The following is an 11,006-nucleotide window of genomic DNA, read 5'->3' as shown; positions in this document are numbered from 1 at the left end:
ACTGTATCCCTACCCAACTCTTCCAATTGTCACAAGGAGAAAGGTCCAGTACAATGGCTTGTGTGCCTAGAAATGGTCCTCTTCCCTGGGATATGGGAGCTGGTGGCACCAGATGAGATGGTACCATGACCATGACCTTGTAACTCTTTCTGGACCCTACCTCACTATCTCAACATACAGTCCCCCTGTAGCATGAGTGTAACACCATTGTCTTGAGTGCCTTAGGTATGTTAGGCCCAAAGGGTAGAAACTATAGCTTTAAAATCCTACCATTTCTGTGATCCTATAATTTAATTAGAAGACTGATAAGGAATAAATACATGAATCGAATGGAGGCAAGAATAAAAACTCTGGATTGTGAAAATATTGGAAACAAATTCTATTTTAAGCTTATAGTTTTCTCTATCCAAAAGGATTATAATTTTAAGGTAAGCAACAGTTTAATTTTTAAAACTAGGAGAATAGCAATGACCTGCTTTGGAGTGGCTAACAATGCTTTACAATCATCCCAGAGTTGGTCATTGGGGTGTGCTTAGAGGTGTGGAGGGTAAAATCTGAAATAACTGAAGAAACAAAAGTTCAAACTCCGGAGCATATGCGTTTATTAAGGAATATGTGCCAATTGCATAACAAATCAGGACCAGGCCTTCTCAGCTTGATGCTGGACCCCAAATACAGGGGGAGACAGATTTTTATACATTAAAAGTAAACAATAAACAAGATATAAACCAGGATACAAGATTAGGTAACCTGATTTCTAACTGAAGGAAAGATTGGGGTCTTTCCAGCTTGGGAGGAGAGGGTGAACATATGTAATACCATGATATCAGAAAAAAGAGGTGTTCCACTCCCCCCAAATGTCTATTCAATCAAAGGAACATGGAACCAATGTCTAACTTATCAGTAAGTAAAAATTATCAATTTTCAGATAAGACACATAGGTTGTTTGAGATGTATAATTGTGAGAAAAGTCCTTGCATCAGTCTTTGGAGCTGCCGGAGTTTCTGGTCATCACAACCTAAGCCTTTAGTTAAGGGTCTCTAAGCAACAGGTAGAGGTGCTTTAGATTCCCAGCCATGCTGGGCTAGTTTCAAACAATTCGATAGAGTTTTCTCACAATTCCTAAAATTAAATAGTTTTCTCACAAGACAGAAATTGGACTAGATCCATAATTGAATAGAAAGGGAACTGAGCTAGATCCAGAATGGAGTCACAAGATAGAATCAGTGTGGTACATTCAATTCCCATGACCCGCAGAGGTCAACAGATTCGGGGTCTCCTACATTAAATTTTCATTCAAACATTTGTTCTGATCCTTGACATTCTCTCTCTCTCTCCCTTCCCCACTCCCCTCAGAAAGGTAGTAAATCCTGTATTTCTAAATGTAAGGGCTATTAGAAAGCTTCAAAATGCCAACAGTAAAGGGGCACTTGAATCCAACAGTGCTAACCAGTTACCTTTATTCTTCCTCAACAAGATGAGCAGGACATCGGGAAGGCTTCTCGATTTCTAACCACAAAATAAGGGCACTAAATGTTATTTCAGTTAAACTGAAATCTCATATTAAAACAAACAAAAAACCAAATGACAACAAATGCTTCTCTACAAACTGTTCAATCTTTTCCTTTCTAAGATTCAGACATTATAGGACTGCTATTCTTCTATTCTGATATACAAGTTTACATTTTTGGTTGATGTTTCTGATCTAAATATAGTCACAGTATGCCCTAGAAATCTGACTTAAATTTGAGAATTAACTCCTCAAACACCCAAGGTTCACAGAGGTAATTAAATCTAATGAGCTTTAAATGCTACAGTTGCTTTTCATTTTTTGGAGATTCCTAATCACTCATTATTTCATTAAGGAAGTAACAATAATATGTATGAAATTATGGGAAAAATAGCTGTGAAAAAGAGTATCTATAACCTCATATTGAAATAGATGGGTTTCTATTCCAGACCTTAGTTCTAAGAACTATTATTAAAGGCTATGCATTCACTTAAATCATTAGTATCACCCAGCCTAATCAGTCCCTTAAGGCACAAGACCCTGGAAAAACAAATAACCCCTTAAGGTTGTCCTAAGACAATGTTTATAATGAAAACAAAGTCTACCCTGAGACTTTCAGGTACAGAAACTACTTAAAAGCATTAGCTGACTTTATCATGTTTATATTTCACATATTTCTGACAAAAAAACCATCCAATTATTTTTATCATCTAGCAAATAGGAGAAGTGATTATAAAATTAATGAAAAGGTAGCATGTCTCTCTAATTTTCTGAACTCATCCACGGCACAAGCCTAACTTGGGTACAAAAATGGTCATGGAACATTGCTATGGTATAGTGGACAGAGAGCCAGTCTGAGAGTCCCAAGACCCATGTTCAAATCCTGCCTGAGGTGGACTGGCTCTGTCCACTGATATGCTGGAAAATGTTTAACAACTGGCTCTTTGGAGGTGGTGGGGAAAGTGTCCATGCCATACTTTGAAGTGGAATCTGTATTAAGAACACTTTTCTATCACTTTCTTAAATCTAGAAAACCAAGAAAACAATAAATCAATATGTGATCTGTAGCAATTGCTGATTTCTGAGGCACAAATACTTACATTGAAAATTTTACAATTGGCTCTACCAAACCAGTTGCAGCTGGCTGCAGTACATCCCATACTTATATAACTCTGGGCAAGTCATCAAACTCCTTAGTACCTGAGGGCTGCTCATCTACTTTTGGTGTCTACCTGGCACTCAACCCTCCCCTGTGGCTCAAAGATGTTGTAGCATGCGCACAGGCCACACCCCAGTAAACCATCTCATAGCAGATAGGCTAAACCAAGTTGAGAGTAACTAACAGGCCTCAAAGCTAGGGGGTATCTACCCCAAGCATGTGAAGACTGCCTCTGGTGGAATGGGCAGATAAGAATAATTTGTTCCAATGGTCATGAAAGTGGCTGAAGTAGACACTGTGGAGTGCTTAGAGCTTGGTTAGACATTGAAGATGCCAAGGTCATCGACTGTGTCCCAGGCCATCACCAGTCATCTTGACTTTTGTCTTGCCATTGGACTTTGATGATTCTGGAACACAGAGCAAGGCTGAGGACTTTGTGCAACTCTGCCTCACTTAAATCCAATTCACACACAAGTCAAGATATCCCTCATTCATGATGTCATTGGTCCTTTTTGAAAATGAAGGACAAACAACACCAGCACTTGAGGATCTATACTGATAAAAGGGAATTTCCCTATGAGTCTGGATTGGGGAGAAAAAAGCAAAAAAAAAAAAAAAGCAAAAAACCCCAAATAGCAACTACGTCCTTTCTTTCTACTCTGCTTATATTTATTTCAAACTTTCATCACTTTTATATTTGTATTTTTTCTTACACTTGGTCTTCATATGCTAATCTTGTTCATCCTGTAGACCACAGCTCCTTAACTTAGCGTAAGATTTCAGGGAGTCCATGAATTTGGATGAGAGAAAAGAAGTACATATTTTCAATAACCTCTTACAAAGATGCAATATTTCCTCCAATTATGGAATTAAAAAAATATTCTAAGAAAAGGTCCATAGGCTTCACCAGACTATCATAAAGGTCCATGACACAAAAAGGGTGGCAAATCTTTCTAAAATCTATTAAACTTTAGCTCTACTTTTGGGTACTTAGTTTACTTTTCTTGTTTTATTTGCTAAGTTCTTCTTGAGATTGTTATTTTTTTCACGCTAAGTTTAAAAAATTGAGCAAAACTCTTTTTTTTTTTAGATCCAAAAGGTACTATTTAATGTAATGTCACAATGTTGGGAAAGGGTTCAGGTACCTCAGAGTACCAACCACAAGCCATGCTTGACAAGTGACTAAATCCACCATCAAAATAGCTGATGACCACATATATGACATAACTTGGTTGTTAACATAGACAAAATAACTTAGATCCACCAAATTGTGGCCAAGTAAATTTGACCATCTAGATGATTAAATTGGATTAAATTGAATCAACATGTCACCACAGATCTGATTGTTTATTTTGTGATGGACTTTGTGTAAGGCCAAAACCAGCAAGATGACTGCTGAATGACCATGGTGTTTTCAATATGGCTATACTGTTAGGGCATAATTTGGTCCCCAGCAAGATTAGAATTAATATGTTATGCTCAATTTCATGCTCACATTTTAAATTCAAAAGGCTTTAGAAGTACATCAGATCACTGGTCTTATTTCTCACTGTACTGTAGTTTCTGTAGTATGACGGTTAGCATGTTTGCCTCACAAGAGGTAGCCTGGAATACTGGAATAGATGGTTGGATTCTCAATCAGGAAAAAGGTTCAAGTCCTGCCTCTGACATAAACGGGGTGTGTGCCCCTTGGCAAGTTGCTTGAACTTTCAGTACTGACAGGAAATTCCATACTTCAATTTAGAAAACATTTGAGCATCTATTATGTTCCAGGTGCCAAGTATACAGAGACAACAGTGAAATTGTCCTTTCTTTCAGAATGCTTATATACTACCAAGGAGAAACAACATGTCAGTAGATAAGTCAATACAAAATAAATATAACATAATTTCACCAAAGTTGGGGGGATTGCTAACAACTGGGAAGGATCAAGAAAGCCTTTCAGGAGGGAGGTGCTACAGATTCAAGCCTCCGAGTTAGGGATTCTCCCTGGGTAAGCAGGGAGAGCATTCTAGGCATAGGAGAAGGCCCATGTGAAGGCACTGTGTGTGGGAGATGGAATATATGGGGAACAGCAAGTAGGTTAGTCTGGAATGTAGACTATGTAAGGGGGAGTAGTGGGATACGAGTCTGGAAAGACAGGCTGGAACCAAATTGTAAAAGTCTTTAAATGTCAAAATTTTTGTTTGTTGTCATTCGTTTGTTTAGCTGTATCTAATTCTTTGTGACTCCATGGTCATGCCAGGCACTTCTATCCTCCACTATCTCCTGAAGCCTCTTCATGTTCATGTTTACTGCTTCCATGACATCTCATTCTTTGCTATCCCCTTCTCCTTTTGCCTTTAATCTTTCCCAACATCAGAGTCTTTTCCAGTGAGTCTTATCTCCTCATCATGGCTAAAATATTTAAGCTTTAGCTTCAGTATTTGACCTTTCAGTGAATAGTCTGAGTTAATTTCTTTAAGTATTGACTGATTTGATCTCCTTGTTGTCCAAGGGACTCTCAAAAGTCTTCTCTAGCACCACAATTTGAAAGGATTGATTCTATGATGCTCAGATTTCCTTATAGTCCAACTCTCACACCCACACATTCCTACTGGAAAAATCATAACTTTGACTGTATGGACCTTTGTCAGCAAAGTGATATCACTACTTTTAGTATGTTGTTCAGATTTGCCATAGCTTTCCATTCTATTAGCAGGCATCTTTTAATTTCATGGCTACGGTTGCCATCTGCAGTGATCTTTGAGCCCAAGAATATTTAATCTGACACTGCTTCCATTTCTTCTCCATTTCCCAGGAAGTGATAGGGCCAGTTGCCAAGATCTTAGTCCAAGCCGGTTTTTATACTCTCCTCTTTCACCTCTTCAAGAGGCTTCTTAGTTCTTCACTTTCTGCTATCAGAGTGGTACATCTGCATCTCTGAGATTATTTATATTTCTCCAGGCAACCTTAATTCCAGCTTTTGATTCATCCAGTCTGGCATTTCACATGATACATACAAGTTAAATAAATAAGGTGACAACATGCAGCTTTGTTGTATTCTTTTTCCAGTCTTAAACTAACCAGTTGTTCCATGTTTGATTCTGTTACTTCTTGACCCACATACAGGTTCCTCAGGATAAATGATATGGTACTCCCATCTTTTAGAGGACTTGTCACATTTTGTGTGATCCATACAGCAAAGGCTTTAGATGATCAGTGAAGCAAAAGTAGATGTTTTTCTGGAACTCCTTTGCTTTCTCTATAATCCAGCAATTGTTGGCAATTTGGTCTCTAGCTCTTCTGCCTCTCCAGATAATTCCAGCCTGCTCTCCTGGTAATCCTTGGTTCACACATTGCTGAGGCGTACCTTGCAGAATCTTAAATGTAACCTTTCTGATGTGTGAAATGAGCAGAGTTGTTCAGTAATTTGAACATTCTTTGGCATTATCCTTTAGTATTGGGATATGAACTGATCTTTTCCAGTGGCTGCTGTTGAGTTTTCTAAATTTGCTAGCATATTGAGTACAACACTTTAACAGCATCATCTTTTAGGACTTTAAGTAGTGCATTTGGAATTCCATCTTGTCCACTAGCCTTATTGTTAGCAATGCTTTCTAAGACTCACTTAACTTCATCGTCCAGGATGTCTGGCTCCAGATCACTAAACACGCAATCATAGTTATCGGTGATGTTAAGATCTTTCTTGTATAGTTCTGTGTATTCTTGCTACCTCTTTTTAATCTCTTCTACTTTTGTTAAACCCCTACCATTTTTGTCTTTCATCACGTCCATTTTTGCATGAAATGTTCTTTTGATATCTCTAATTTTCTTGAAAAGGTTGCTTGTGTTTCTTGTTGAATTGTTTTTTTCTATATCTCTGCATTGATAGTTTAAGAAAACCTTCTTATCTTTCCTTGCCATTCTCACTTAAGGAATTCTGCATTCAGTTGGGTATTTCTTACTTTTTTCCTTTCCTTCTTCCTCAGTTATTTGTAAAATCTTATCAGACAGCCATTTAGCTTTCTTGCTCTTCTTTTTCTTTGGAATGTTTTATTTATTTGTGTTGCCTTCTGTACAATATTGCAAACCTCTGGAGGCACTCTACCAGCTCTAATACCTTATATCTACACATAATTTCTACTTCATATTCATAAAGAATGTTATCATACCTGTATGGTCTGAAGGTTTTCCCTACTTCAATTTAAGTCTGAATTTTGCAATAAGAAGTTCACAATCTGAGCCACAGTCAATTCCAGATCTCATTTTAATTGACTGTATAGAGCTTCTTCACATTTGGCTGCAACGTATATAATCAATCTGATCTCAGTATTGACCATTTGGTGAGGTCCATATGTAGAGTCACTTTTTGGGTTGTTGAAAAAGAATGTATGCTATGACCAGCAAGTGATTTTGAGAATACTCTATTAGTATCTGCTCTGCTTCATTTCTTACTCAAGTACAAACTTGCCTGTTTTTCCAATTATCTTTTCATTTCCCATTTCTGGCATTCCAATTATCTCTAATGAATATGATATCTTGCTTTGGTGTTATTTCTAGAAGATATTGTATGTCTTCATTGAATTGATCAACTTTGGCCTCTTCAACATCAGTGATTAGAGTATAGACTTGTATTACTGTTATGTTGATTGGTTTGCCCTGGATTTGAACTGATAGTCTATCCTTTTTGAGATTATACCCCAGTACTGCTTTTCTTACTCTTTTATCGACTATGAGAGGTACTCCATTTTTTTAAAGGGATTCTTGACTATGGTAGTATATGTAGGGGAAACCTGAATTGAATTCACCCATTCCTGTCCATTTAAGTTCACTGACACCCAAGATGATGATGTTTAATCTTTCCATCTCCTATTTGAATACATCCAGCTTACCTTGGTTCATAGATCTTACATTACAGATTCCTTTGCAATACTGATCTTTACAGAATCAGACTTACCTCCCATCACCAGACATATCTGTAGCTGAGCTTCCTTTACACTTTGGCCCAACCACTTCATTACGACCAGAGCTAGTTGTAGTTGTTCTCCACTCTTCCCCAGTAGCATGTTGGACAATTTTTGCCCTGAGGGGCTCATCTTCCAGTGTCATATTTTTTATACTTTTAATACTGTCCATGGGTGTTTTTTTTTGGCAAAGATACTAGAATGGTTTGCCATTTCCTTCTCCAATGGATCACCTTTTGGCACAACTCTCCACTATGACCTTCATGTGTTGGGTAAGTGTGCATGGCATAGTTCATAGTTTCTTTGAGTTAGGCAAGCCTTTCTGCAATGACAAAAGGCAGCAATCTAGGAGGGGGTAAATGTTGAATAGAGGAGCTCATATGTTATCCTGGAAGCACTGGAGCATATAAGGGTTTCTGTTTTTGTTTGTTTATTTTAGCAGAGAAGTGACATGATTAGACTTGTACTTGAGGAATATCACACAGTTATGTGGAGGATGGATTGGAGAAGAGGAAGACTGCTGATAAGAAGGCTAATTAAAGGTCGTTAATAAGACTAATTAAAAGTCATTGAACAGTAGTCTAGGAGAGAAGTAAGGAGGGCCTGAGTTAGTGTGTTGACCATGTGAATGGACAGAAGGGGACAGAAATGAGAGATATTGTAGAGACTGAAACCCTCCTTCACTAGAACAAATCTCTTATCAACTGAAAATGTTGTTAGAATGGTGTGAGGCCATTGGCCAGATGAAGAAACTGTTCCTGCTTCTACATGCCAATAAAGTTTAGCTAATTATCTGGATATTTCCAAATAAACCTTGGCAGAGAAAACACAGGGAACTTGTTTTATGGCATACTAATGCTCTAGCTTCCAATGTTATTGCCTAGGTGACAGTGCATCCTAATAAAACACTTAACATTTCTGGAAAAAATCTTCGAAGGAGTTAATGATGCTGTTTGACTCCTATTAAAAACTATGCATCTTAAATACTTGACAGTTTGAAAACTACATGGCACATTACAGTATTTGCATTTGTTTCAAGGACTACTTACTGGTGGTATACATATACATGTGAATGTGAGTCTGTTGGCCTCCCACACTGATTGTATCTTTCTTGAAAAATACAACCTGTCAAGTTGATCAATCAGACAACTCATCAATGTAGTGAAAAGAAAAATCAGTTGAGGCCACTTGTTTGACTGAATTGAGCAGTGGCTCAATTGAATTCACTGTACAATTCCAACAAATTGGTAGCTCTGAGTAAAAATATACATATCACATGTAGGCATTATACTCTATTGTGAACATTCAATTGAGATGAACATCTGAGCATTGGAATATATGAAAGAAAATCAACTAGAAAAAAAACTGGTGCACTGAATAGAGTACTCGACTTAGAGTCAGGAAGACATGGGTTAAAATATATTATGTCAGATATTTACTAGTTGTGTCACCCTAGCATCTCATTTAACCTTTCTGGGACTCAATTTCCCCATTTATAAAAGGGAGAAGGAAGGAGAGCAGAAAAGAAACAAGTATTTATTAAATGACTACTCTGTACCATGTACTGTGCTAAGCCCCTTACAAATATTATCTCATTTGATTGTTCTCACAACAACTCTGGGAGGTAGATGTTATTATCATCCTGGCTGTGTAGTTGATAAAGCTGGGTCAAACAGATGTTACATGATTTGCCCAGGATCATACTAATAAGTGGTGGCGGTTGGATTTGAACTGGACTGCAAGTCCAGTATTCTATTCACTGAGGTATCTAGCTTCCTTCATTTGCAAAATGAGGAGGTTGGATTTGATGACCTCTAAGGGTTTTATTTTTCAGTTCCAGATACATGATCTTATGACTTCCAGTTATATGTCCCATGATTATGAGAATCTTATTTTGCCTCCATCCCTTAGAGAACTATAGTTTAGTGTGAGACCTATAGTCTTTGAAGTAGAGAAGAAAAGGGACACATGTGCATACAACCAGCTGAGGCTTATCTCCCCTAGTGGTGTGAAGCCTTCTAAATCATCCACATAAAAAGTCATCACACAGTAAAGCCTGGAAAGCCGGCACCTGTAAAAGCCCCTGTCATGTTGCTCATGTTACCTGGAGATCTGCTTCCTTGCTTGTTTTGTGCCAATGTTGTTATACAATCCCCAGGCTGGATTGGAAAAAACTTGGAGTTTAAAAAAATGCAACTGTAATTAAAGTGTCACCCTCTTCTCCATATCTCCTCTTGCTCAGGGCTGATGGAACTTGTATTGCTGAGGCGTGCACATAGTTTGGGGAGAGAAAAAAACCTGATTGGCTGACTGCCTGGAAACTATTTTGTTCACCTCCTCCCTTCATACTGATATTTTCCTGTTCAAGTTCTTCTCTTGTTAGAAGTTTCTTTGCTTTAGTCTTGGTAGCATCTTTTTACTTGACCTGTCCTGGCCTCCTCCCACAAGGGTGCAACATCCTGCTCTCCAAGCTTGAGCCTTGGTAAAAATGCACAGCGTTAGGAGAAGAGGAGGAATGGACCATTGCAGAATGCTCCCAGGAAGTATTTCTGAGGTAGCTACAGAGAGACTTCCTGCCCCAAATATTGTATTTCTCATATGAATATATTATCGAGCAAGGACTTGAACTGAATGCAGTATCAGCTTGGTTCTGGTTTGTTCTGTAGGATATTTTGATATTCTGATTTTGATCTGGTCCAACAGGCTTATAAAATATGTAGGTTACATTTGAAATGGTTTGCCCAGATATAAAAAATGTAATAGGTGAGTTCAGAAAATTAGCATAATTCATTCTGAATTTCTGCTCATGGTCTATAGGAAGGGACTATATCCAAGGTAATAATAATAATAAATAAGAAGAAGGGGGGGAAGAGGAAGAAAGAAGGAGAAGAGGAAGAAGGAAAAGGAGAAGAAAAGTAAGAGGAGAAAAGGGAAGGAAACAACACTGTGAGTTAAGTGGTATCATAATCCCCACTTTACATATGAGGAAACTGAGTTAGATGTTGAGACTTGTCCCAGGTCACATAGCTGGTAAGTGTCTGAGGCCACATTTGAACTCAGGTTTTCTGACTGCAAGGCAATGCCATCATTCTGCCAATAAGGAAAATGAATTCTACAGAGGGAAAGTGGTTGTTTACATTCACACTGTTGTTAAGTGCCAGAGCTGGAAATTGAATGTGTATCTCCTGATGTCAAATCCAATATTTTTGCCAAAAACCCACATTTAGTTTTATAGCAATCTTGTTTAGGGAAGTACAGTTCTGTATGGACAAAAAGGCATGAGCTAAGCCAACTTATTGCTTACAGAATTTAATATTCTAGGTGACAATTTTCTTGAATTGAGTTTCAAGGTACTACAATTGGGAAATGTCAGAAAAATCAGGGAAAATAG

The sequence above is a fragment of the Phascolarctos cinereus genome, unplaced genomic scaffold, assembly GCF_003287225.1.
Source record: "Phascolarctos cinereus isolate Bilbo 61053 unplaced genomic scaffold, phaCin_HiC Scaffold_726;HRSCAF=1367, whole genome shotgun sequence".
NCBI lineage: Eukaryota > Metazoa > Chordata > Mammalia > Diprotodontia > Phascolarctidae > Phascolarctos > Phascolarctos cinereus.
This window is presented reverse-complemented; position numbering follows the sequence as displayed.